Raw genomic sequence first — 27974 nt, 5'->3', positions numbered from 1 at the left:
GGATCACCCTCAGGCAGGGATTCAAAAAAAAGGGATTTTTTTCTGCGAAGGAATGCAGACTAAACAGTCTAATATCGATTCCTCGTGACCCGAAAATCCCCTGAAATTAGGCCTCAGAGATGTACCATTTTAACAGAAAGGAAAATACAAAACAATAAATTAGAAGAATACGTCCACTAATAAACAAAAATACAATAACAAAAATAACATTAAAAAACATATAATAACACTCAAACCAGTAATGAAACAAAAAGGAAAGCACATACCCGCAGCAGGCAAAAAAATTTTAAGCTTTCGTTTGTATTTACCGCTCTCAACACCTCCAAGTTAACGCATTCAAGGTAAAAATAATTGGAGGGTCTCAGCGCCATCTATTGAGTTATCTAATATGCAAATGGAAGGTCTATTTTTATTTTAGGTAAAGGATTAACCCCAAATCATTCCTTGTTTTATCAAAAAATTATTGCAGTAGTTTATGGTGTGTGTGTGTGTGTGTGTGTGTGTGTGTGTGTGTGTGTGTGTGTGTGTGTGTGTGTGTGTGTGTGTGTGTGTGTGTGTGTGTGTGTGTGTGTGTGTGTGTGTGTGTGTGTGTGTGTGTGTGTGTGTGTGTGTGTGTGTGTGTGTGATATACAGGGTGCTACCGAATTCGACCGACAAACTCAGAGGAGTGATAGTAGGCATCAAGAGGATAAAGAATCACCATACAACATGGGGTCCCAAACGACGTTTAGGGGGTGAAAATCTCAAAAATATAGGGAAGCGGAGAATTGTTAGAAACTGTATAAAATTAATAAAAAATAACAAATGGTGTTTCAAATATGATTTTTTTTTTAAGTGAAAGCACATTTTTAAAGGCTATTTTTCATGTAAGTAACATGCCGATTTGATGAACTAGGGGGTCGTAAATTATTGAAAACGAAAAAGTAGTTTAGAACCCTTATCTTCAAAGATATTAAAACTTGAAAAAAATTAAAGCTTGAAAATATAAGGAATTTTATACTCTTTAATTTGATATAAGTCTGTAGTGTGAAAACTGAGGAGGTTTTAAAATATACAAGAAAAACTAAAATGTTGGCCCGTAAACATCGTATTACTTCATTAATATGAGCTTTAAATATATTGGTTTATTAAGAACAATGAATATTGATTGTTCTATATGTGTTATGTGCAAATCCAAGTTCCTTTTATCATTGTCACAGTTTAATTAAAATTATTTTTGAAAGGAAAATTATAAGATTTTATTTTGCATTTACTTTAAAAATGTGTAAAAATACTGTATCATTTATTTTCACCGTTTCAAACCTACCAATTTGGTAACTTTAACGCAGTTTATAATATTTGTAAAAGTAGAATTCGCATAATTTACGAATACCTGCTATTCAAAAATTATATTAAAAATCCAGGTAAGACATTTTTAATTTCAAAATACAGTGATGTATAAATTCCCGTTTTCTTAACTTCTATTAAACCCATGTCCGATGCAGGAATGATCTGTTTGAAATTCAAAAGACGTCAGCAACTTTAAATATAGCACGTACATAATTTTATGTACTTTGATAATAAACAATATAATCTTATACAGCGAAATTAATGAAAATAGTTCATTATTTTTTATTATGAAGTGGTCTTTTTAAAAAGAAGTTTACGATAGTCATTTAAAACTTCTACTTGTATCGGATTGGGCAAATTGTAAATGCCTTTGTGATTTTATTATCTGAAATATTTGGGTTTGAAAAAAAAAGTTCTATCCACTTTTTGAAATTTTGTATTAATAAGATGAGCTGTTCTTGAGATATCAATAATAGAAATATTGTTTTTGAAAGAATTTATCAAAGTTGAATTCATTTTATTCTGTTACAAAAATTTCTTCTCGCTCTTCAAAAAATATTTTTCATTTAAATTCAACAATTATTTTTTTTTCAAGTTTTGCTTTAATTGTGAAGTCAAAAACAATTACTTTCAGTCGAGTTTCTTACTTTTTGTCTGTAAATACCTTGAAATCTGGCTGTATTTTTCGATAAATTATGTATTAAGAGCAAAAGTGCCGACATGAAAGGGTTCATGAACCTTTTCTTTACATTCAGATGACACTTACGAAGCGTCAATATCTTCATTGCTTCTTATCAGGAGCAATGAACTTGACTAATATGGATGCAATTTCTTATGACATTCGGGTTTCCCTGTATTCCGAGAAATCCCTTCAGTTCCCCGAAGTCTCCTTTCATTGCTTTTCGATTTTTCTTTCGCTTTTCCTAATGTTCAGATGCCATGCGCAGAAAAAGTTCCCAATTTCTCTGAGACGGAACGACTGTAAACAAAGATGACATTTACCAAGCGCCGTTCTGGTAGAATCGCATCTAGAGATAGCACTTTTTTTTAATACACAGATTGTGCCGATTATTGTTTGTTACTACTTTGCTGCTATCTCTACATAATGGAATAGTGTAACCGGACTTCCTGATTAGCCAGTTAAATTCCCATTTTCAACTATTTGTTCAAATGCCCCGGATTTGAATCTGATTTGCCGGATAGTCCTACTTTTACTAATGGAGATATTTCAAATGATTTGTTTTTAAAAAATTACAAGGTGGATAAGCATTATGAGGCACCTTCTATCTTAAAATAAACGTTTAGGACCAAACGTCCACACCCGTTGATGTGGCGAGGAAGCATGGAAAAGGAGTGCCATTTCAGATGAGATATTTGCAATTTTCTAAAATAAACGGTTCACCCCCAAAGTATCCTTCGTGTTGTTTCGAAATGACACGTTAAAAATTAAACTGGTTTAGAATCTTTGATCTAGATGATATAAAGGATCTCTCAAGTTGAAGTTAAGAACGTTTCATTATGTTACTTTAAGTTCAATTTATATCACCATATCTCAAACATGGCATAACCCTGGAATCGTAATCTCATTTTTGATTCAATTTTTTTTTTTGAATTATTTCATTTTAAAACTTGAAAAAGGCTTTTAAATAACGATAATAAAGGAATTGTACTCGCGTTCATTTAAAATAATTTACTCGTATTTTCGGTTAATATTTTATTTAGGTTGGCATTTTTGTCCCTGATGGGCTGTAGAGCTCACAGGTTATTTGTAATCACAGAGAAATTCACAAATGGATATTCTTTTTTGTCTTCATTTTTTCTCTCCTCTACTGTCTAAATGATTTTAGGTTATTTAACTTTACTTTAAAATTTAAAAAAATATTTCTACAAAAGTGAAACTTTCAAATTGAAATGTTATTTATTTTTTCTTTAATTTTTGTTCTAAAAATATGCAAATAATTAATTTTTTATGTAAAAAAATGAAACACTGTGTTAGTACTATTGGTGTCCTGGCCATAAGATTTCTTAAAACTAACGGCGTCCGTTTTTATAATAAAATTATTTTTGATTATATTATTGCTTAACTTTTGTCTTCGACCGACATCTTTCTTTGTAACATGCAAAGTACACATATTGGTTTTAAGAAAAAGTCTGAACTGTGACAATTCATCAGTAGTGCGTGAATGTTATCATTATTTATATAATAGTGTGCGTCATTTTGTGTTCAGTTTGAAGATTTGTCTGGAAATATTGATTCAAAAAATTAAACTACCTATTAATTTTATATTTAATATGTATTATTGTTAAAATTGATAAAGATTTATTTTATTTTAAATAGGTTTGAATTAAAAATCTATTTTCGAATTGCATGCTCGCTTATCGTGTAAGGCTAAAAAAATAACTATATGACAAAAATTTGCAAGAAAATTTTGTATCGAGAATTTATTTTTTACAGTTTCTAAGAATATATAGTTTATTAATAAAAAAATAATCAGCATTCATCGGGAAGCAATTATCAATCTTATTGATTATTATTCAGGTTTTTATATATCCGCTTTTGCAGCATTTGTTTACTTTGATTTTATTGAATAAGAATGGAAGGGCATTGAGATTGGCACTGAGATAGTAGAAATCTGAAATTGTAATATATTCGTCATTCAGGACTGAAAAATAATTACAAAAAAATTCATCACAAAAATAATTTTATAGATTTCTAGATATGCTAATTGATATGTGAAATTATTATTTATGCTAATGAGAGAAAATGAATTATGTAAAATTCGAATTAACGAATTAAATTATAAAATTGAAAGTTATTGACGCAAGCAAGATTTCATTCCCTTTCGAAAAGATAGTGTAGCAAAGCAAAAATGTCAGACATTTTTTTTAACGTTGTATTTATGTTTTTAATCTTGAAGTTTTTGAGATAAATCATCTTTACATATTATTATTGTTGTTCCTATATATTCATATATGAGAGATGTGTTTTGTCTAATTAGCGTGTTATTTTATGAGTCTGGCATGCTTTTTCCTTTCAAATTTTATGATTTTGATGGAATTAAATTAGAACTTATACGCTCTTAATCTTCATGCTACAATGTTCAGGTTATGCAGCTTTCTAAATTATTTTTTGGCAAAATAATAATAATAATAATTAAACACTGTAATTTTAAATACTATCCAAGAATAAAAGGGATTATTAATGATTGTACAGTTTTTAATTCCTTGCATGTAATGAGACGCAATGCCAAATTCTAAATTCAGGATATCGCGTCGTTCTTTCTTCGAATTTCTTTCCACGAATCATTTTGGATCTCCTCTGCTGGATGATGATGCAAGATGATAAAAAGCGATGAAAAATCTTTCCCTTAACCCTGTTCTCGGCCATTCATCTATCTCTCTTACCAACCATAATTTAAGCATTCCATGGGCGTGAATCATCTGATGATTCATCCTCTTAAACAAGAGTGTAGGTTTCGTTGCTTTCGGAAGCAGGCCCAAAAGTAAGGAGTTACACTACTGAATTTGTTTACTCCTGCTTTTTATATGTATCTGCTTAAATATCTCGGCGCGAAGTGGTTTCCAGAACCTGTGACACACTTTCTTATGAATCTTATTTCGTGACAATTCTATAATGTTATATAAACTTTTTTTTTGAAAGATAGAGAATCTAAATGAATTAAATATAAGTTATCAAACAAATTTAGTTTGTACGCTGTAAAAATCTAAACTATTTCCCTTATTTCCTTCGCATTTTGCTCATGAAATGAATGAAATGCATATAAAATATAATGAAGGTCTCGCAACTTGTGTTCTCATGAAGATTTCATGATTTATAAATAAACCACTAGTGGTAACTAGCTGATTCGCTGAGATTATTGGCTGCAAAAAATTCCAATTACTTCTGTTTTCTATACATATCTGTACAAGTATCTCGCCGAGAAATGGTTTCCGGAATTCGTAATACTCATTCCTATGAGTTTTTATTTATAATGAGGCAATTCTATAACTTTATATAAACTTTTATTTGTGAGAATCTGTAAATGTACAACAATAGCTTGCTGTAAATGTTCTGTATATGTTTCAACAAGATTCAACAATAGATTCATTACACTCTAGAAATCCAATCTACTTAACATATTTTTTTTTTTTTTTCTTATTTTGTTTCCATACGCTGTGAAGTATGATGAAGAATTTAGTAAAGGTTTCGCGGTTTGTTTTCTTGTGAAAATTTTGTAAGAATTAATTAAACTAGCTATCGTTGGTAGTCAACTCTTTCGCCTAATTATTGAGGGGGCAAAGAATTTTAATTCGATCTGTTATACATAACTTCGTTCTAATTACTTCCTCAGCAATATATTTTTATAAATTTCGATAGGCATATATCTCGTCTATTATAGAAGGTAGTCTACTTCATTCTGTCTGGCCCCTTCTTAATTTACTCGCATTTCACTTTAAACAGGAAGTGATTAAATTTCAACTAATCCAATAATTTGATTACTGAATAAAAAGTTATTTATTAAATGGAGGTGTTTCATAAGTAGAATAATCCAGTATTGAAAATTTGCAGGTATTACATAATAAATTTCATGATTTCTGAAACATTTCTCTGTAATTTAATGAAAAAACAAAATTTCAGTCTATAAAACGGTATATCTTAATGCATCCGGTTATATTGTAAAGAGCAACAATGCTTGGAAATGATCGAACTTCAACAATTTCTCATTGATGGTTTACTCTAAAGTTAAATCTTAAATACAAGCTCAGCAAAATTTCAATATTTTATTAAAATCATGTTCTATACAGAAATCTTTTCAGTGGGATGAAGTTAGCTATATCTTCATAACTTAAACATCAACAAAGAAAAATTTCGAATGAAACATTTTCATTGACAACAATAAAGATTCGAATTTCGAAAATATAAAATATTTTCAAAAATTAATTATAAATATACAAAAATATTTTTATGGCAACTAAATTGATAAAGTTGAAGAATAATTTTTAAATTTTAAAATTTTAAAAAATTTTTGATTCCGTAATATTTTCGGAAGTTAAGTTATTACAATGTCAAGTAATTCTTAAATTTAATTAAAATTTCAGAAAGAAAATTGCTTCTAGATTTACATATTCTCCTTCCAAAATTGTGCTTTTAGACGAGATTTATATGTGGCAAATTTCGATCGATCTAATAATGGTCTACCTTTAAAGATCAACTCTCGTTTTGCATTTTACTTTTAATAATCGCAGAAATAAAGAATGGATATTTTAAAATTTTTATGAATTAAAAAAATATCTTTTTGTGCTTAAAAAAAGGTTATTATATCACTAGTGTTTAAATTCCTATCGAATGGAAATATTATAAATTCTTTAATTATTCACCTCCGCGTTATTACTCTCACGATTGAATATAATTATCTTTCTTCAAGAATATCAATAACGTATGGGGAAGTATTTTTAAATTACTTCTTATAGTCTTAATTTTAAGTTTTGAATTAAAAATACTTATTATTTATTTAAAATTATAAAAGATATCGTACCTTATGATAATTATGTAGAAGTAATTTTTACATCAAAATATTACATATATTTTTCAAAAATGGGATTATTGACAGTTGCGAGATTGCATTTACGTTTGTGTGATTTCATCGAGTTATTATATATATTTTTTCATTAACGCATATGACGTACTCATTAGATGCTGTCAAAAGTTAATTTTTGATATGCGGAAATTGTATCCAGTTTTAGTATTATAAGTATTTCGAGTTTTGCTTAAAGAAACTGAAGAATAAAAAAAGTTTTTTCGAAGAGATCGGGACAATTAATATTTTGTGAATTAAAGACTCCCAATTATTTTCATCCTGAGCAATATAGAGAATATCAGTTTAAGAAATGTCCTGAAATCCAAGGGTTTTTTTATATGAATTTTAACGTCTTATTTATATCAGTTATTGTGTGTCTATGAAATGCAATTTTATCAGATATTAAGGAAATTTATTAATCCTCAAAGCAAAAAGAATTCAGTAATTTCTGAATGCCCGATGCCTTTGAAATTCATTTCTATAGATCGAATTACCAGTTTGATGTTTTATCTTTCATGGAATTGGAAGCCGTATTTTTATACATTATTTTTCTTTGAAGAAAATATTTCCTTTATGTATAAGAAAATGTTTTGAATTGTTAAAATTTCTTGTTAAAAATTGTTAAATATATCGTTGTCATCTGGTTTAGTTATTTAAATGATTTTACATTTCCTTAAGATTTCAGGTAAGTAAATATATTAGTTATTGTTGTTTTTAAATTAATGAGAAATATAACAATGCAATTCTAATAATAATTATTCTTATATAATATTAATTGTACGATTTAGTAAACGAGAAAAGAAAGGATAATATTTAGAGAAGTTCTGATTCGTTTAGTAAGAAATCGTTTACTCCTCAGTGTAATCTGTTTCGTGCGTTGTTTCTTTTTAGAGTGATGAGAATTGAGTATGCATTTTGAAACTGTATCTCTTCCTATTCGCCGACTGAGCCCAAAATTAGACAATGTTAAATTTCATTTATCTAGCTCGTATCACTTGCGAATTCATATTCGCGTACTTAGGGCATGCTGAACAACTTGATTAATGAACTTCCTTCCCCTCCTTTGTATTCCTCATTGGAATATATTTAAAAAAAATGTAATCAAAATATCTGGGCTGAGGTGTTTTCTTTTATATTGCAAAACTGCTTTTCAGTATATTTTAAAAATTTTTCTTACATGAAAATTTTTTTCAATTGTAGAGAGGAAAGTTGATGTCAAAAAGTTAGAGAAAGAAAAACAAAATATAGAATATAGAAAAGATAGTTTAGTGTTGTTATATATGGATGCAGATACACTTCATTAGCCGAGACAACCTGAAATTTTGACCAGACAGAATGAATATCCCAGTTAGATTCAAAGTTTACTCATCAATATATAATTCTCAATGGAAAGATTAACAAGGTATAATTTCTTAGAGAGAATTTGAAAAGTGACGCAGTCGTGAATTCTCATACCTGAGTTTTGTTAAGCACATTCTAATTGGTCGATATTCCGCGCCGTTTTCTTTCCTACTAATACACAGTTGATATTTTTAGGGGGAAAAACATTAATTAGATGCAAATTTTTGAAAAAAAGTTATTGCCTTCTGAAGAATTTTCCCAAACTTTGTATAGAATTAGCTTACTAATACTTTGCCATAATACGATCATACAATGAATGTGAATTAATCATCCTGAAGAGAAATAAAGTCGTATCAAAATATATAATTTCTGCTTCTTATGGCCTGGTTTTTCAAAACTTTTTTTCATATTTAACTAATTCATTGTTTCTGTATTTAAACTCTTCTGTTTATTTATTGACATGCTTATTATTTCGGATTTTGCCCTTTATCCTTTTTCTTACCCCTAGCCAGTGTTCCGGTTTCCGAGTTCAGAGTTCAAAAAATTTGGTACTATTCAGCTTAAAAGCCAAAATTCACTTAATTCTTTTCAATTGGCATGAAATTTTATGCAGGTTTTCACATCAAAAAGTATTAAGAACTCACTGACAAATTGGGCATGAACTTTGCTATATAAATCTTATTTCAAGGTTTAAATGATTTAAAGTTCACTTAATGTTATTCATATTATCCAAAAAAATGATTTATTTATTCTTATATTTTATTCTAGAAATACTATCAATAGATATGCACTTATTGAGATCGTTTATGTCCTAATTCCTTTTTCCCATTTTTCACATAGTCTAGTGATTCACTGGAATGTGTATCCCTTCCAAACGACCATCGATATATACAACTAGCTAATCTTTTACGCTTTACTTCTTGGATAGCTTGTAGCAGTTTTTAAATTAAAATACGTATTCACTTTTCGATTGCATGACGCATTTCGATTTATGGCTTAGATTTGATACTGTGCAGGCATTTTTATTTGGTATTCATTTTTGATGTTGATTCGGAAATCTAGATAATATATGACTTCAGAAAATAAAACGTAGTTTTGATCCGTCCGATTAGCTGAAGTTTTTTCAAAGGAATTCTGTTATATTTAATTGCTCCGTTGTTTAAAAAAATGTCGTTTTTTTTATATATATATATATTTGTATATTATAACATTTGAGTAAGGAAAAAAAATTCTAATATAAAAGTTATAGAAAAAACCCCCACGTAACTTGAAAGAATTAAATTATTTCCTTTAAAAATATATTTATTGTTAAAATCTATTCACAAATAAACTCATAAGTTGGAAAATTTGTGCTGTTTTGATTAAATTATTTATTGACATTTCAAGTATAGCTAAAACTTCTTCACTAAACTTTCAACTAGTCAATGCAAAAGAAAGACCAGTCACAATATATATATATATAATATTTTTGCCCGGAGTTTAATAAATGTTTAATTCATACTCTTTTCAAACTGTTAAACATCTTTTTTAAATCAAAACTTTCTTATCCTTGCTTCTTAATAAAAAGTACTAAATAAATGCTGTGTAGGTTAACTATTATATCTTCTGTTTGATTGATATATTGATTTAAAGTGTGATTTTGAATAAAAGTTTTAAAATTTAAACAATATTCCTTCAATTATCATTTCTCCTTCGGTTGTTTAGTTTTACGTTTTCTTTTTGATATGTCGTTTTTATATTTTTATTTGAATATATACTTAAAATTAAGACGCTGTTCCTCTCAAAGAAACTTGATTCTGCATCTTTTTTTAAATGTCAAAATGAAGATAAAAGAAATTATTAAATTCTTTTTGATATACAGATGTTAAGGTGTATGTACACACTTGAAACTTCGAAAATCGTTCAAAATATTGAATATTTTTTTATTGCTTAATAATATTTTCTGATCCTTTAGCTTTCAAACAATACCAAGATGTTGTCAATATTCGAAATATTTCTCGAGTTATAATTATTTTTCTTGAGGTGCTTTCATTAAAAACTCTAGTTACGGTGTTTTTAAAACTCATTTTATGAAGAATGATATTTTCCCACTATGTTGCTTCATTCAAACAATCATAACTCAACAAGAAATGAACCAAATACAGTTATTTATATATAAAAATAATCTGTATGAAATAGCGGATGTTTTGTGCCTCAATCAAAGTTATATTTATAGAAATAAATTTTTAATAGCTGTTTAAAAGTCAAAATTACAGAAAAAATCTCGATTTTTCTATTCATCGTTGATGAAAAAATTGTTTTAAAAAAACTATATATTTCTATAACTTGATTGAGGCAGGCAACATGAAGACTAATATCAGACATAATTTCCAACTATAATTGTGTGTCTGTACAAATTAGAATTTAAGATATCATGTTTCAAAAAATAGGCTAATTAGCTCCTTAAATATTATTTAATTAATAATTAGTGTAATATGGTTTTTTTTCTCACTGAAATAAGTTTAAACATATATTAATAACCCACTATGAAAAAACTGGATTTTTAAAGTTAAAATTTAAAAAAAAGTCTTCAAGTGTGCACGTACACCTTAAAAGAAAAGAAAAAAATCTTACGAATTCTAAAACCGCTTCTTTATTCCTTAAGTTCCTATAAAAAAGGCTTAAAAAACAAGCCCATCAAAACGTTGTTGGATTTATATATGCTCAAAAATAAAACTCCCAAAGCTTGGTTTTTCTATAATTTTTTCCCCTTTAAAATATACATCAGGTTTCTCCATAATAATAATAATAATAAACGAATTTGTATGAAAAAGTTTCGATTTCTTACCTATTTTTCTATAGAGTACTGCAAATTACAAACTTTTAAAGTGTTGAAATTTAAGATTTTTTTTAAAAAAAAGTTTGAAGAATTAAGAATTTTTTTAATAAAAACGCAAATGAGCTCATGAATATGGTTTTTATGTTGGTTGTTATGCGGTTGCATAAAACATATTCTTTTTATTTATTTTGTAATACTCCCTTCCTCCTTTCCATTTTCGTCCGACTTTCAAAAATCAAAGGAACCATTATTTTTTCTAAGAAAATAAAAACATACAAAAATAAGATCGTTTGTTTTTTATTACATATTAAACCTAATAAACTAATGGCGTGCAGGATCTTTGATACCAAGTCGAAATCTCAAAATATTGCTGAAGAAAGTTGATCGCTTCTTACCAAGTTTTCTTTTGAAATTCTCATTTGTTATATAGGATAAAAGGTGAGAATTATTTCATTTAGTTTTCATTATTTTTACCTAATTGCTGCTGAGTGAAAAAAAAAATCCTTTATTTCAATAAGAAACATATTGAAAATTATAATCATGCTTCTAAATAAGATTTTTTTGAGAAACTCGAACACAATATTTAATATAGTCCTTTATTTCCATCTTCAAGAGAGATGCATATTAGTTGCAAATGCTTACAATGAAAAAAAAATGTTGCAAGCTATTTAAATTAAATGTAACCTAATTTCTGTTTGTCCTTTGCATAATTCTGGCAAAAAATGGCAGTTCGAACGACTAAAATTCGACTTTTAGAATTTTGAAAGTTTTTAACATTTCAATTAAATTTTAAAATATTAATATTTATATATAATTTATATTGACGGCTTCGAAGACAATGAATAGCAAAGTCCAAATTCTTTTTTTTAAACGGGCTGGAGACAATTTTTTATGAGTTTCCGATTATTTTTTTTATCAAGTTGGGAAGCACTATGTTGTTGCATTTTTGCTAAATGCAGTACAACTGGAAACGTTCGAATTAGCTAATCATTATTTTTTTCTCGGTATTTGCTGGGAAACACTAAAAGTGCGGATGGTCCCGCAAGTTCGCGTGCCGTGACTCAGCTCTCGATGTTAGCACCTGTGTTCATTTGCGTTTAGGACTTAGTACGAAGAATTAGTCTCCAACCTTTAATGGAAATAGTTTTGAGTCTAGACTATCGGATTCCGGGAAGAGCAGAGAACTAAGGTATTCACGAACTATTTGCCCAAGAAACGGTAAAAGAATGCCTTCGATTAAAAAGCATTTGATGAAAGTTAAATTTTAATTGAAGGACATGGCATTTGAAGAAAGGAACTTGCATTTGCGCCTGCTTTTGTATCCCTGCATTTTTAGTGATATATTTACTAGCTTAAATGCCAGGGCGGGGCGATACTGTGGTCATAATTTCTTCATAAGCTCATACAGTTTATTTTGTAAAACATGTTTAATTTTCTTCAACAAACATAAATGTTGTGTGTATATCCTTTGTTTGAATTTGACCTATTGAAGTGACTTACTTATTTCGGTACACTAGTAAGATCTGAATAAAAATGCAAGGAGTTTTAAAGAAGAACATGTAGTTTTAACTTTCGAAAACTAACTATTTTAATAAAAAATGCTGTTTCTGAAATATACATTACTATGAAGTATGAACATTCACATAGTTTCTAATAACAGACCACATGCCGTGAATTTGTGTTCAAAAATTAAAAGAAAAAAAAAAACCTTTGAAAGAAGAAGATAAAATGTTGAAGGATTTTGATATATCAACTGGATAGAATGAGAAAGAGATGAAAACAGTAAATTTGGTTTTGAAACCCGTTGAAAATATAAAGGTCATTATCTCAAATTATTTGTAAAATTTCATTTTGAAAAATTAGGAGAAACAGTATATGGGAAATGAGACTAGTATCATTGAAAAGTATTGTATTTTAAGATGGTATGAAAATATTTTGTTTAAAAATCATTTAAGAACAAGATTTCGATTAATGTCTAATTAACTGAATGTTTAATTAGTTTCAGCTCTTCAAATAATCGGGAGTATCGGCCTTTTGTTTGAAATGGTAGCTGGCCAAAATTTGGTTGAACCTGATTCAGTAATTTATTATGTATAACCACAATAATTAGTTCCCTTAAAATTGGACAATCAGCCAGCTAGAAGTACGCGTAGATCACAAACTGATATAAAATTACGAATTTCATCCAAATTTATTTTATATATTTCTGAAATGCACGCATAAAAAGAAATCGTCAGAAAAGAAATAATTTAAAAACTAAAATATATGTATCAAAAAATTAATTCTAAGTTAATATTAAAAAAATATAGATTTGGATATTATGTATAATATTTAGAAGTTTGAGATATTTGCAACATTTCGAAATAAGAAACACTGTATCAAATCATTTTTTATCTTTTTATGCGAATTGATTGATCCCTGACCATTGATATCCTGATTTCCTTCCTTCAATAAGAACTAAAATTCATCAAACGATAGAAGAATTTTATCTTATTGGAATTAAAGTATAGAGAATAAATTTACATTGATGCTTTATGTTTATAAGTTTTTAAATAATAAATATTTATTGTTCCTTTCTTGCATTTAAAAATTAAAGGTCTTATTTATTCATTTTTATATTTACATGGGGCCTCATTGCCAATTTAAGGATCCAAAATTTCAAAATTCTGAGGGATGATCTGTGTATTATTGATTCTGTATTTAAAATCATGTGTGAATTTCTATCTAATCTTGTAGAAAAGGAATAGGGGCAAAAGGAAGCTTCTTTATTTGTATTAATCAATTCTGAATTATTTATTATTGTGGTTCTCATTAGTTTCTTTTAAGTGTAGTTTTTATTTTTCCTTACTGCTTGCTCTCTGATAATCAAAACTATGACATACGAAAGCATCAAAATCTCATACTGATTGAATTTTATTTTAAAGGATTTCATTAGCTATTAATTGAAAAAAAAATTGCTTTAAAAATTTTTCTGATTTAATGAATTTTAAAATGGCTATTTTAACTGCAAATTCATATCACCTACTTTTATATAATATGCGAAATATTTCTTTTTTTTTTTTAATCCAATTCTAAAATGGCTGATTAGAAAGAGCTAGCAATGTTCATTTCGCCTCCGTGGAATTTGTCTTTGTAACAAATTTAACTTTCTTCCTGTACGCACGATTTTCGTCAATCCGCAACTGTAACGCTAATCAAGACTTAACGCCTCTTATTAAGTAGATATTATGCTTTCTCTTACATTTGAAAGATAATTATTCCTGTTTTCTTTTCCATATATAACTTGATATTTTTAATTTTTTTGTACAAAAGAAAATATCAACTTCCAAATTTTGACATCTCCCCTTTGTCCGGATAAAAAACATTCTCAGAATTTAGCAAATCATTTCATTCTCGAAAAAGTTAATATGTGATTATTTGATACGCAAACGAATTGCACATTTGCGAACGTGAAATTTTGGATACGCAAACGAACTGCACATTTGTATATTTAAGTGAACGTAAGCACAAATTTCAAAAACGCAATAAAATGAATATAAGCATATCGTTTTATCACGAAAATTATAAATCTGTTCAGCAATTAGGTTCCATTCAGAAACCAGAGAAAATGGTGCTTAAAACATTTCTCAATTGTTTTCTAATAAAGATATTTCCACCTTCCGCTTAAAATTGCGGACTTTCGGTAATGCTACAAGTGCTCAGATTTTCATTTTAAGAGTCTCCACATATGAGAGTGGTTTGCTTCGTAGTATAATAAAGAAAGCCTCTACTGGTGTATTGAATGTATTACAGTGAGGACAATAGTTATAGAAATATCAGACTTTGACTTGAATTTAGCGATTAATACACAAATACCAGAAAAGCATGTATTTTGGGAACCTTTTTCTTCTGACCGATTGAATTAAAATTTGACAAAGAACTGAAAATGTAGCCACTACATGTGTTCACAGACACTCCAAAAATGTCTGTATTCAGACTCAAGGAAAACGAAATGATTCGTCAGAATCTCTAGTGTGAAATTCGTGGCGATTGCAATATTTTCTGTTTGTATACTTCTGTATCTATTTGAGAAATTAAAAGTAAGACTTCCAATATAACTATCCGGTTTTCTTCATTAAACAATGAAGGGAAAAAATGAACCATTAAGGGTTATCATATAAGAAATTCGAAAAGAATACATACAGTAAAATTCTTTTTTATTATTATTATTATTCTTGTATGTGTTTTATGATTTTAGGGATTTATAAATTTTAATTTTCGACTGAACTTGCAATTTTTTTTAAATATTGATTTTACAAATTTTAATTTCTGTTGATACGATAATCTTATCGCAAAAGCTTTTTTCATTAGCTTATGTGAAATAGGATAAATATAATTATTAGGAATTAACATAAATTCATGCAAAAATCTTAATTATCGTATCATAGTATATAATTCACTTAAACAATGATACCATAAATGATTCACCCGATTGACTTATTAAATCAATTACTTTTATCTTTGTACAATCTCTATTACTAATAAAGATGAATTGTGCGTGTGCCTGCTTGTGTATGTGTGTTAGTGCTCTACAGACCAAATCATCTGAACTACGGGTACTATATTTGGCACATATATCTCTTGGAGGATAAAAATGTGCATCTCGACACGGTTTTTTTTTAAATTAGAATTTTAATGAATTAAAAATTGTATTTTGGCATTATTTCACGATAATTTTTAAAAATATTATTGCTCACAAATTAATTCTACCTCGTTTTTAAAAGCTTAAAAAAATTTGTTATGGTGACAATTAAAAAAATATATTTTTTTAACCTAATTTTCAACGATATATTCTTATTCTGAAACCCAACCCGTTTTTATTGTTTCATCAAATATTTAACCACTTGATTTTTCTCATTATAGAAAACTATAGATGAGGGTTTCTGTTTAATATATGTGTAGTTGATTAGACAAATAAAAAAAGAGTGAAGTGACGAATCGGGCATTTGCACCTTCAATTATCCTATGATGTTATTGAACTTATTCCCATCAGAAAGTCGCATATACAAAATAAGCATATATGTATGATAATTAAAATAATAATAATTAACTAAAAACTTGACGTAATCATAGAGACATTATATCTAAACCATTTAACTGGAATTAAATATAAACAATATCACCGGAGTATGAGATCGTCCCCAAAGGCGACAGTTCGTAATAACGCGTTTCATTTTGTTAAGTCTCTTAATGTTGAATATCGAGATATTGTTAGCAGAGAGAGATTTTTTATAGTAACTCCATAGTTGTAACTTTAACAATCTCTCATTACTTCCATATATATTGACATTGTTACAGTTATGTGAAATTATAATTATATGAAGCAATCGATTGTGCAATTCTTCGAAATAAATGTAATAATACAGATATGTAGCGGAATTTCATGATTACAGCCTTTCTATGTTTTGAACTTCAACAGATTAAATATTTCTGCACTTCCTTTGAAAAAAAAAAGGTACAGTCATGAAAATCTGTATGTTCTTTGTATTTACATCACAAAGAAATATATAAAGCATCTCGACAAAATGCGAATTTGTTATGATTTGTGTCGCTTCTGAAAATACGCGACGAATGCCTACCATTTCCGTTCACTTTACACAGACAGATAAAATGACATTTTTCTCAATGTAGAGCACGTAGTAAATACATCTATGCAGGCCAGGAACGCAGAATCAGCGATTTAAAGACCAGCTGGCAATACACAGGGTAGGCCATGGCCGAAATATGTGACTTAATTCGTGATTGTTCCAATTCCATTAGCTTTTTCCTTTTTTCCTTTAATCTTTTTAGCAACCTATAAAATTACAACTATGTGACCCTTTCAAAGCACCTTGCTGATAATCTTTTATCCATTTTTCTTGACACTTACGAATTAAATGCTGTGAATTTGTACAAAATCTAATCAATTTTGCATGCTATTGTTTCCGTTTCATTTCAGCGTCTCTATTTTTTAAGTAAATAGATCTGCTTAACAAAATACGCATTTGTTTCTGAGTCTATATTTCTTTTATTCCTATGCAATCGTTTTAATTTTGTTAATTTAATTTCATGTAGTTTGATACATTATTTATTCCTTCTGTTAGCCCCGATATTACGGCATTCAATCTATTTATACAACACATTTTTTCCCCATTTGGTACTACTATATGCAATTATAAAAAAAAATTTTTAAAAATAATTTAAAAATTTATAGCTTTAGGTTATCTTATTTTTAATCACTAATTTTGAGAAACTACTATTCTTCATTCTCTTTTTAAGGTATCTACAAAAATTCCAAAATGTTTAATTTATAATTTGATCTGAAAACGAATTTATTTTTCTAAATGATTTTATGCAATTGTATTTATTTAAACATTTGATAATTTTCGGTATTAATTTTGAAAAAGGAAAAGTCGGCATTCAGTTTTGAAATATTGACCAGTTTATGAATCCGTCCTTATTTTATTATTTTTTTTTATTTTGTGTAATTATTGACATTTTGACATTTTTCTTTCATCTTTTTTGCATATCTGATATAATTATTATTATTATTATTTACAGCTTAGTGGTCTTAGCGGCTTAGTCGAAACAGTGAAACATTTAACTATGGAATTATTTATAGACAGTTGTCAATACATGTCTTTATGAAGTTCTTTATTTGATCTTTGGTTAAACTTTTGAATTAAATATGTTTGCCTTGCTAATTGGGTCAAAATAGTTCTGTATCATTTAGTTTCCTTTCATTAACAGTCCCTTCCTTAAAGTTTTGTTTGAATTTTACTTTTTTTGCGTATACATTCGAATTTCTGATCTTTCATATTAATGAACTTCATTGAATTTTCAGTGTTCACATTTTTAGATTATCTTGCCTCTTTCGATTATTTTTCTTAATAACGTGTACCATTAAGTCTAAAATACAAGTTGTCCGGTATCGTTTCGTATAAATTAATGAATTATTAAGTATATATTTCTTGATCGCATTTTTCTGTAAACAATAAAATTAAAATAATTTGCTTTTTACTAGAATATATAAGAATTATTATTAGAATATATAAGAATTTTAATTGCCTTTGATTATATTTAAAAGCATCCACAATTATTTCCAAATTCGAAATTAATTTATTCGGAGCTGAAAATGGTATAGATAAATATAGCGAATTTACCCAGTGTTAAATGAAATCTTTGTGCTGTTGACTTTTATACATGAAAATTTATAATTTTATGCTAAGAATCCTTAAAAAAGGATTCGTCGCTTTTCCCTCTTATCCCCTCATTTCCCTAACATAAGTCGCTGATTGTCACGAATTGCTGTCTTTATGCTACCTGCGAAATAGGTCTCATTGCATACCGATGAAACACTTTTCTGTAGTAAGACCATTTTCCTTTAAATAAAATATTTTTCATATCGCCCTAGAGCTGGGCATTCAGTCTAAGACTATTGGCTTCTTATTCCCATACATGGACTGACTTTAATTCTGCTTATTTTAAATTGTAAAAGGCAATATGCAGGGAGCGTACTAATGAACAGCTTTTCAGTTGGCACAGACTTCCAATTTTCGAGACTTGCAACATATATAAGTTAATTAAACACTCGATGCCCAGCTTCCAAGTTCCTTGTATTTCATATTAGATGTTATTCATCTTTGATATTTCTTTACTTTTAGGAAATAGATCTACTTTTTTTAGATATCTTTAGTAAGAAACAACAACAGACATTTTTTTTAAATATTTTCAACCCTAAATAGAATGCAATTTTAAACATTTTAAAAGAAATAGAAATAGAATATTTTTCCGTTTCCTCTCTTTTCTTTTCATATTTCTTTTCGCAAAAGAATGGGAATGGAGGAAATTTAGGCACACAAACGGATGAATTTTCAGTAGTCTATTTTCAAAGATTTGAACTCTGCAGAACACTGATTTATCCTTTATTCATTTTTTTAAACTAGACTGATAAAGATTATGAGAAACGTTGTTCAGTGAGTTACTTGAAGTTTAGCAATTAAACTTAAAAATTATATATAAAAAAAGTTTTTTTAAAGAAATTATTTCCATTTTTCTACTCGATAAGTTCATATTTTCCATTTTTCTGAGAAAATTTAGTTTTCTTTGTCGAATTACATCCTCTGTCCTAACTTCTCATCTAAACACTGGAGAGACGAAAATTTAATCGCAAAAAAAGAAAAACTCACCTACAATAATTCCCCACCCCTTTCACTGGATCCCTCCGCCTTTCGTTCATGGCAGATGCCGGATCTGCGTCTTTGATTACACGCTGCGCATTTCCCACTAACCATGCTGTATTTGCTCTGATTGCAGGCTATTCTCTGTGAGTAATGCATGGGTTTGAAAATGAAGATTTTGGAATTCTGGGAAAGGATTGTGGAATGTGGGCGGGACGATTTCTTTTTCAACCACCTTGTGGGGATAGTTCTTCCCGACGATCTTCCAAGAAGGTTTGAAGATGATTGTCTGATTGTTTGGATATCCAGTGATTTCATTTTCACTCAAAATACTAAAAATTGGTTCTTAGCCTGTGTTTTTGATGTATTTTATTAAAATGATTTTATCAATTGATTTTCCATTTGTCTTATGATACTTGATAGTAAAATTGAGAAAAAAAAAATTGCTTTCGTCGTGTTCAAAATTTTTGTTGAATGCAAATTCATTCTCTTCCCTTTACTCTCTTTTCTTATCACTCTATGTCAGTAATATATTCAAGTACTCACCGAATGTCTTTCAAAATCTTTAAATAAAAAGTTCAATTTTCAGCCAACTGTTCCTTGAATTGTCATCAATGCAATGAAGAGAACTTATGAACAAAAAATAAAGAATAAATAGAAATGAAAACTTTTTTTCAATTCTCGCTCTTCATTTTAACTCTCACCAAAAGTATCACTTAAGTAGCCCTTTCGCTACGGCTCTTTACTCCGTCTCACTTTTGTTGTCGAATGGAGTCTTGAATCAAAAGTATCTATTATCACACGATCTGCATTTTGTTTTATGGCTGAATAACGCAGCCTTATATTTCATTTTGGTTCAAAGAATAAGGCACAAAGAATAATTATGGAATATTTGTATTTCCATGCTTGAATCATTGATTTTATAGTGTTTAAAGAGGAACTATGTTAGCAGATACCCTCAAAGATGGATTGTAATACCAAGTGGTGGTTATGTTTATCCCACTGTTCTGATCTATTTTATAAGAAAGGGCAGCGTCCGATCTTATGAAGCTGTTGGCTTCATTACATTATAATTGCCTAATAACCAGTGACTTGGATCGGATAGTCACCGATTATACTCGACGTAAATCTCTGCAGGTTGCATTATGGCTATTAGTTGTAATCGCTGTTTGTTCTCGCAGGTTACTGTATGTATATTTGTCGTACTCCTTGGTAAAGGCAAAATGTTTAAGCTAGTGACAGCTTCTTGGAAAATAATTGTTGATGGGAAAAAAAAAATTTTTTTTAATGCTACCACAGTAAACCTGTTTTATTTCTTGATCGACGAAACTCACCATTTTGTATGCTCTATTAATTATTAATAAATTTAACAAGCAGTGAACTGCTTTTTCTAGTCATATTCCTTGAACAAACTAAGCTGTTGCTTATGTTTCAGAGTGGAAGTGCTGCGTGTTAAATGGAATGTATGTTTTTTCTGTTTCACTTTAAATGTTGCATTTTATTTTTACTTAAAATAGCGTTAGCATCAGTAAATTTTAAATTTTTAATAAGTTGTTTTCAATTTTTACATATGGTTATCAAAGCTGGGAATGCAGACACATGAACACATTTTTGTTACTAAGTTGATATTATAATGAAATTATTTTGCGAGATGAGTTTAATGTTCTTGATGAATTTGAAGCTTATTAAAACGGGGTTTTCAATAAAATTATAATAATTTTTATAGAATATAAGGAATTTGAATTTATTTTCAGTAAGTTGGGTGATTATTAATTTGTGTAGATATGTGATCTAGGAAATATATAAATACAACAGAGATGCGTGATTAACATTTTTCACTGCTTAGTAATAGTTTATACTTCTCACCATATAAGAAGCCTTAAATGCAATAGAAATCCAAAGAGATAACCTCAAATTATTATTGACGAATGTTTCTTAAATTATCTGTTATCCACCTAGTTTTACCATCGTCGGATATTTTTTTTTCCCCAAAAAAAGGATTTTTGGAATTTGAGTATGATGTTTGGATACAAATAGGTGATTGACTCCTAGATTTGTGAGAAACAGCTATCCATTGAAAATTGTGCTCATTAGGACTAAAAATACTTATGAACTATTAAAGAGCAGAAAACAACATCCACAAGAATGCCCAAAGAGCTTCGAGCATCTTGAAAGCATCCCAAATTATTGATGAGTCATTTTCATTTATAGTATAATCGAATCGGCATACAATATCCATTGTTTTTATAGATTTTGAATGCTGCTCATTAATTTCTTACTGCCGTAATTTCAAAGAGTTTAGAGTTCTATTCCAAATAGGGTGATTTAATAAATAAAAAAAACACTATCAATCAAGCAAATTTGTTTATATTAAAATGAAAGCATGTTTTCCATTTTTTGGTGAAAGCTTACATTCATTATATTGTTCATATATCAGCCCAGGATGATCATTTATTTTTTTAAAGACTTTTAATGAAAATTTCTACTATTTTGGTGTATAGCCAGTCTTCCATCTTTTAACCATCCACACGCTATAGTCAGTTTTCTTGGTATAATTTACACAAACTTGGGTTGCATGGATAAGTTAATTTCTTAGGTACGAGATTAAAAATGCATAAGATGTACATAATCCAGCCACTTTCTATAATTTTTCGTACGACATTCTCTGCTAATGCGTATTGCTTACTGATATTCAACTTTTTATTCATTTTTTAAAAATATGTTAAATATTATTGCTGGAATGAATATCATGCTGCCTATCTTTTGGATAGAAATTATGTCGTATTCTACTTCGTCTCATAAATTACTATTCATACGGTTGTCAAATTGCCCACGTCGTTGCTATGGCCTTAATTTCTCTCCATATCTGATATTTCATTCAATATTGGATATATTTCTTTAACTTATCCCCAATAGTGTAGTAGTATTCATTCAGGAACGGCAATTACTTTAGTTAATCTGCAAAAGATACAACCTTTCACAATCACGTTGATTTACTGGGAGTTAGTGATGAAAATGAATAGTAACTAGTATTCATTAAATAAATGATTCAATTATCTTAATAACTGACTTTTTTTGTGCTTGGTAGTTTTAAGAAAAGATTTTTTATTATAATCATCTTTAAATTCTTAGCATACTTATTGATACTATGGAATGCAATACTCGGATTACCCACAAGTATCTACTTTTCGGTGATAGGGCACCTATGTGGTCCACATGCCACACTGAATTGATAGTTCGTCACATTTTGATTGAATGCCCGGCTTTTGGCACCCGTCGCCACCATTTTTTTCATTCATCAAATATAACTCGCCTAGAATTGCTGGGAAAAAATTACCATCGAAACATTTGTAAATTTTTAATTGCTACACACCTTTTACTGTATATTTAACTTAACAATTTCCATTATTTATTTATTGTTTTAAAACAAAGATCATATCTTTCGTTTTCATTTGTACTTTAGCTGTTTTTATTACTTTATACGTAAATATACTTGATTTTATACGAAGTTTTAAACATTAACAATGCTCTACTTTACCATATGGTTGGCGCGGTATGGACAAAAATGGCCCTTATGCCAAAAAACTCAAATCAATCAAATATGGAATGCAAATGATTCGGCTGCCTATCAGTGTCGGATTTGAACAATTTTGAATCTGGCATTTCGTAAAGCGCTGATCTAGTGCATTGAAATTTTTGAAAAGATTAAGTGTTCTAAGTTTCTCCAGAAGTATTTCACAACTTTCTCCGTACGATTTAGTGTGAAATAGAAACCTTCAAAAGGTATATAATGATTTTGGACAAAATATTTTCAGCATAATAATATATTGTAGAATACTTTTATTTTTACATCATGGATTTTGTCAATATCTTGAAACAGCTATATGATTTCGGTTCAGTTTTTGTATCTCTACATGTTAATATGTTCTGTATTGTAACTTTTTTTTTTGTTCATTATCTCATAAACGAAGGTATAGAGAAAAATCTCGAGGATTAAAAATCGCTAAAAAGTTCGAATTCGAGATTTTGACGAATCTCCGTGTTTTAAACTTCCCTAATTTCGAAGACACATTTTTGGCATTATGTCAGTCTGTAATAAAGATAACTCAAAAACTAGAGATGGATGAAATTAGATATGATCTTCATACAAATTTGTATATTTTTATCAAATTTTGAGCAAAATCCATCTTGTTCTAATATCAAAACAAATAGATCTAGAAGGATAAGATTCGATATACAGAATTAATATCTATGGTCTAGACACCTGTCAAATTTTGAGCCAGATCCAACAAGATGTTAACAGTCTAAGGTCTATACTTTCAGCAGCATATAAGCGCGATAACTAGAAAACGCTATGACTTAAATATATCAAATTTGGTATGTAATTTTGTAACTACAATTGCAGTTTTTTTTTTTTTTTTTTTTTAATGTTGGCTTCATTTGCATTTGAAAATTCTATTTTCGGATACTATTAACCATGTGCACGAAATCAATCCCCCAAAAAAGAAAAGGCCAAGAATTACATCATAGATTCAATAAAAATGTTAAATTCTCACCAAAGTTTAACATTTCCTAACTATTATACGCTAATGTTATGCAAGGTGTTTCTACCTCATTCAATGTCCGAAATCCCCCCCCCCCGGTTGGATAACATCTTTATTAGAGAATATACGAGAAACTTTTGGAAAAGCCACTCCGTTGGAGTTTTCTTTTATAATTTTATTTAATCTTTTATTAAATAATTCATGAATGACAGAGTTCTGATAGTTTTCCTACTTTCACCAACAGAATAAATGATCGCATAAAACTGCAAATTTGTTACACAAAATTCATTATTAGTGTTTGCGAACAATAAAATAATTCCATTTAATTGAAGGCATTTAAATTAATTTTAACTAAAAACTTATTGAATTAAAAAAAATTCTTTATTTTTCATTATTTGCTTCTTTTGTAGTAGTAATTTTTCTGTTTTTAGGTTAATTAAAAATCGGGGAGATATTTTTCACGGTTGAAAAGTACTCACGAGTAACGAAAATAAGTTTTCTAATTAGTGAAACGCGTTTTTTGAAAATTGACTTCAAAACTATTACTCTATAGTAATTTTCATTGTTATTATTAATTTACTTTTAATTTTGTTTATGCGAAATCCATCTTAAAGTTATCTTTAAAATTAATATTTTTTTGAAAGTGAAATCCTAGAATACATTTGAAACCTATTTGTAAACTTTGTGGAAGCCGAGTATTTTGTCTGTATGAAATCCAAGTAGGTCATCATAAAATTAGCATATTTTTGAAAATATTGTTGTTTTTTATTAAATAGTTTTATAAATATGTTTAACTTGGTCTGAAAATTTTGAAAAACATTCCATTAATTAAGCATATTTCTTCACGGTCAAATTCTATTAAAGCTTTTAAATTTACCATTGATAAAGGTAAATGCTCTTCCCTTTCATTTCGCAAATTTTCGAAATAGGTTGTTGTAGATAGACAGATACTCCAATTTTATCATTTTTTTTCTGTTACACTTCTACTATCTTTTAAAGGTCAGATTGGGGTATTGATCGTAAAGGGGAAAATCTGTTGACTTTGATTACAGGTGAAAGAAAAAAAGAGAGCCGACGCGACTTTCGTAAATGAAACCCGCTTTTCGAAATTACTGTTAGCAACTCAAATATTGAAATTGTCTGGTTTATAATATTAATCAGATAAAAAAAATTATAATTTTATATACTTTCATATCTATTATTATTATTTTAAAAAATTTATTTATTGTAACCACACTTCTTCTATTGATGGGTAAATGTTTTCTTTAATGTGTTTGGTTGCTACCCAGTATTTTGAAGAATGCAACTCCCAATAATCCTAATACATATTTAACGAAACTTTATTATATCTGTGATCTGTTCTTATTTTATTTTATATTTTATGTAATTATGTATTTTTATTTCTATCTAAATACTCTCTTCCCCACCTCAAATAATATTAGCTTTGAATGATGTTGAAAGCTTTTTAATCCTTAAAGCGACATTTTTCCTAACTGTAGTTTATTAAGATATTAATGTAATTGAGATTATTTAAGATAAATTCTTTTGTCTTTATTAGACTTAATTTGACTTATTAATCAATTAATTGATTAGCGGTTAATTGATTGAGAGGCTTCATACTAAAAAAAGTAAGAAAGATAAAAAAAAAAAATTAAATATCGAAGGTTCTCCCCCCTCCCCCCCTCAAATTTCAATACTGGAATGAGTCCAGCCTGTCAAAATCTTGTCAAAGATCAAATCAAAAATCTATGAAGATTCTGATGAAAATTGTTGCGCAGAAGCAACCCAGCAATGAAACACTATTAATTTAAGCAATAATTCATTCATGATATCACATTATAATAGCTGAGGAACCAAAATCTTTGGTGAATTCCATGGGAGGGTTTTGCAAATGCCGTAATTGATGTGAAGGTTATTAACTACCATATGTGAGAAATTTTACATATATCCTTTTAATAGTTTTTTCAATTAAAATAATGATTATAAAAATTATAATATTAAATTCTTGATTAAATGATCTCGAAAATGATAAATAATTTTATACTGCTTTCATGATTTCAAAATTGTTATGATCCAACAGATTTCGAAAATTTGCTTTTTCCAAAAAGTTTCCCCTACTGTATGTGGTTGCATTTCCCGGCGGGTTTGCGCAGCATAGCCAGATTTGACTTTTGTGCCAAAAAAACCTAAACAAAAATCCCGGCGGGTTGTGATATCACATGACTATGAACTGTTATTGTTGGCATGTAAAATTTGGTTTATTATTATAATTAACATTAAATTTAGTTTATGTAATAACTCTGATTCATCTTTTTTATTTATTAAAGTACTTTTAGATTAAATTGATTTTGTAATATAATAAAAAATACATATGTTGGACTTAACAATGTTGATTGAGAGAAAAACGAATATATAGAATTTTCATTTCCATGTTTTCGCTTTTTTAGTCATTTTTGCGGAAATCCTTCGACAATAGATTGGGTCATGTGCTGGTGTTGACTTGATCTTTTTAGATGCGTCCGTAGTCTTCATATCTTTCGATTTACGATTTCTTCCTTCTAAATAACATTAATGATACTGTACACAGCCCACTTTTGCCGTCTACATTGGACATATACATACTGCATTGTCCCAGAATGCTGAGCGTCTTTCATTAACCTCTGTATCAATTCGCCAGCATTTTGAGAGAAACTGCAATCATACAAATATCCTGTTTTATATATTAATATTTTGTGTGTGTGTGTGTGTGTGTGTGTGTGTGTGTGTGTGTGTGTGTGTGTGTGTGTGTGTGTGTGTGTGTGTGTGTGTGTGTGTGTGTGTGTCTTAACAATCTATCAATGCATTAACAAGTCCTTTGAGTATTTGTTCATGCCAGTGCAATGAGTATATGTTTTGTATTTGTCCTTTATACTAATATTTTTTAATATATATTACCTGTTATATAAAGGAAACGTTGCATTGATCGTAGCATCTAATCTAATAGTTAGTAAGTAATAAGTTGCTCAACATTGAATGGGACCAGCACTTTTTAAACCATAGATAATGTCATGCTCTACGTTTCTAGGAAAGATCGGATTATTTATAGACGAATAACGGACTATGAACTTATAGAAACCATAATAATTATTTAAAAAATATTTAAATATTTCCTTTTTTATGAATTACTTTGCATTTTTATGTTTGAAATACTATGAAATATTATTCGAACATCGATGTTTTTAAACTGATGCGTATTTTATGATTATATTGTACATTGGAAGCCTGACTGAGAAAATACTAGGCTAAGATGAAGCTCTGTCATCTTAAAAAAAAACTAATTATTAAAAGCCTTTTATACAATTAAATTATAATTATTAAAGGCTTTTTTCATTCTTTGAGGTTGGAGAACTGTAAAATATCTTATTTTCCAATTTTTTTATTGCATTATATGGAAACGTATCTTCGTGCTGTGAAAATTAACGGAAGTACAAATTCAAATAAAGAATCTTAGAGTAGAAAAATTGAAAACTGCATTTCAAAAGGTATAAACTTTTAAATAAAGAATAAATCGCATTTTTTTCTCTATTTTTCCCTCTATTCAAGTTGAAGCGTTATAACTGGTCCTTTAATAATGGAAAAATCCCGAATTGTCTCTCTTATTTCTTCTGCCTCTTGTCTGTTTCCTTTTCATCCAGTTTTAAATTACAATTCTGTTTGCAATTTCGAAGTTCGTCTACAAATAACCCACATGTAGTTTCAAAATGGGTCATTATTTTAAGGAGAGGAAAATCAACGAACTCTTCCTCTTTTCTATCCACTACCAAAAAATATAGTTTTGTATAAAATGTTACATCTCGCGCAAAGTAATGAATAATCTATCTTTTTTTTTTTGAGGGAATTGATTGCCGAATTCAACATACACAAGAAAAAAGAGAAATATGTGCTTTGTAAGGCGATGATACTTATCGAGAAAATATGAGAAAGTTACTTTTGTAATGTTTGATCATTATTTGGTTGGATATCCTATATTTGTAACCTTTTGCTGTGCTTCTGTTAAATATGCTTAACAGCAGCACAGGTCCCTCAATATTCGTAGTTCTTTCTTCTTTATTAAATTATCCGTGAGGCAATTATAGTTTCAATTAATTCTCTGTTATTTGATGTCTTATTCATTCATATATTTTAA

General features: G+C 28.7%; 1 protein-coding gene across 4 annotated transcripts in view; it reads left to right on the top strand.

Moving 5' to 3' along the window:
* The window catches only part of LOC129976007 (cyclin-dependent kinase 6-like), a 247565-nt gene that overhangs the window by 59340 nt on the left and 160251 nt on the right, over nucleotides 1-27974 (top strand). The gene's annotated exons all lie outside the window — the stretch shown is intronic.

Source organism: Argiope bruennichi, chromosome 7 (assembly GCF_947563725.1).
Source record: "Argiope bruennichi chromosome 7, qqArgBrue1.1, whole genome shotgun sequence".
Taxonomy (NCBI): domain Eukaryota; kingdom Metazoa; phylum Arthropoda; class Arachnida; order Araneae; family Araneidae; genus Argiope; species Argiope bruennichi.
The sequence above is the reverse complement of the archived record's forward strand: the minus strand, read 5'-3'. Positions and strand labels throughout refer to the sequence as shown.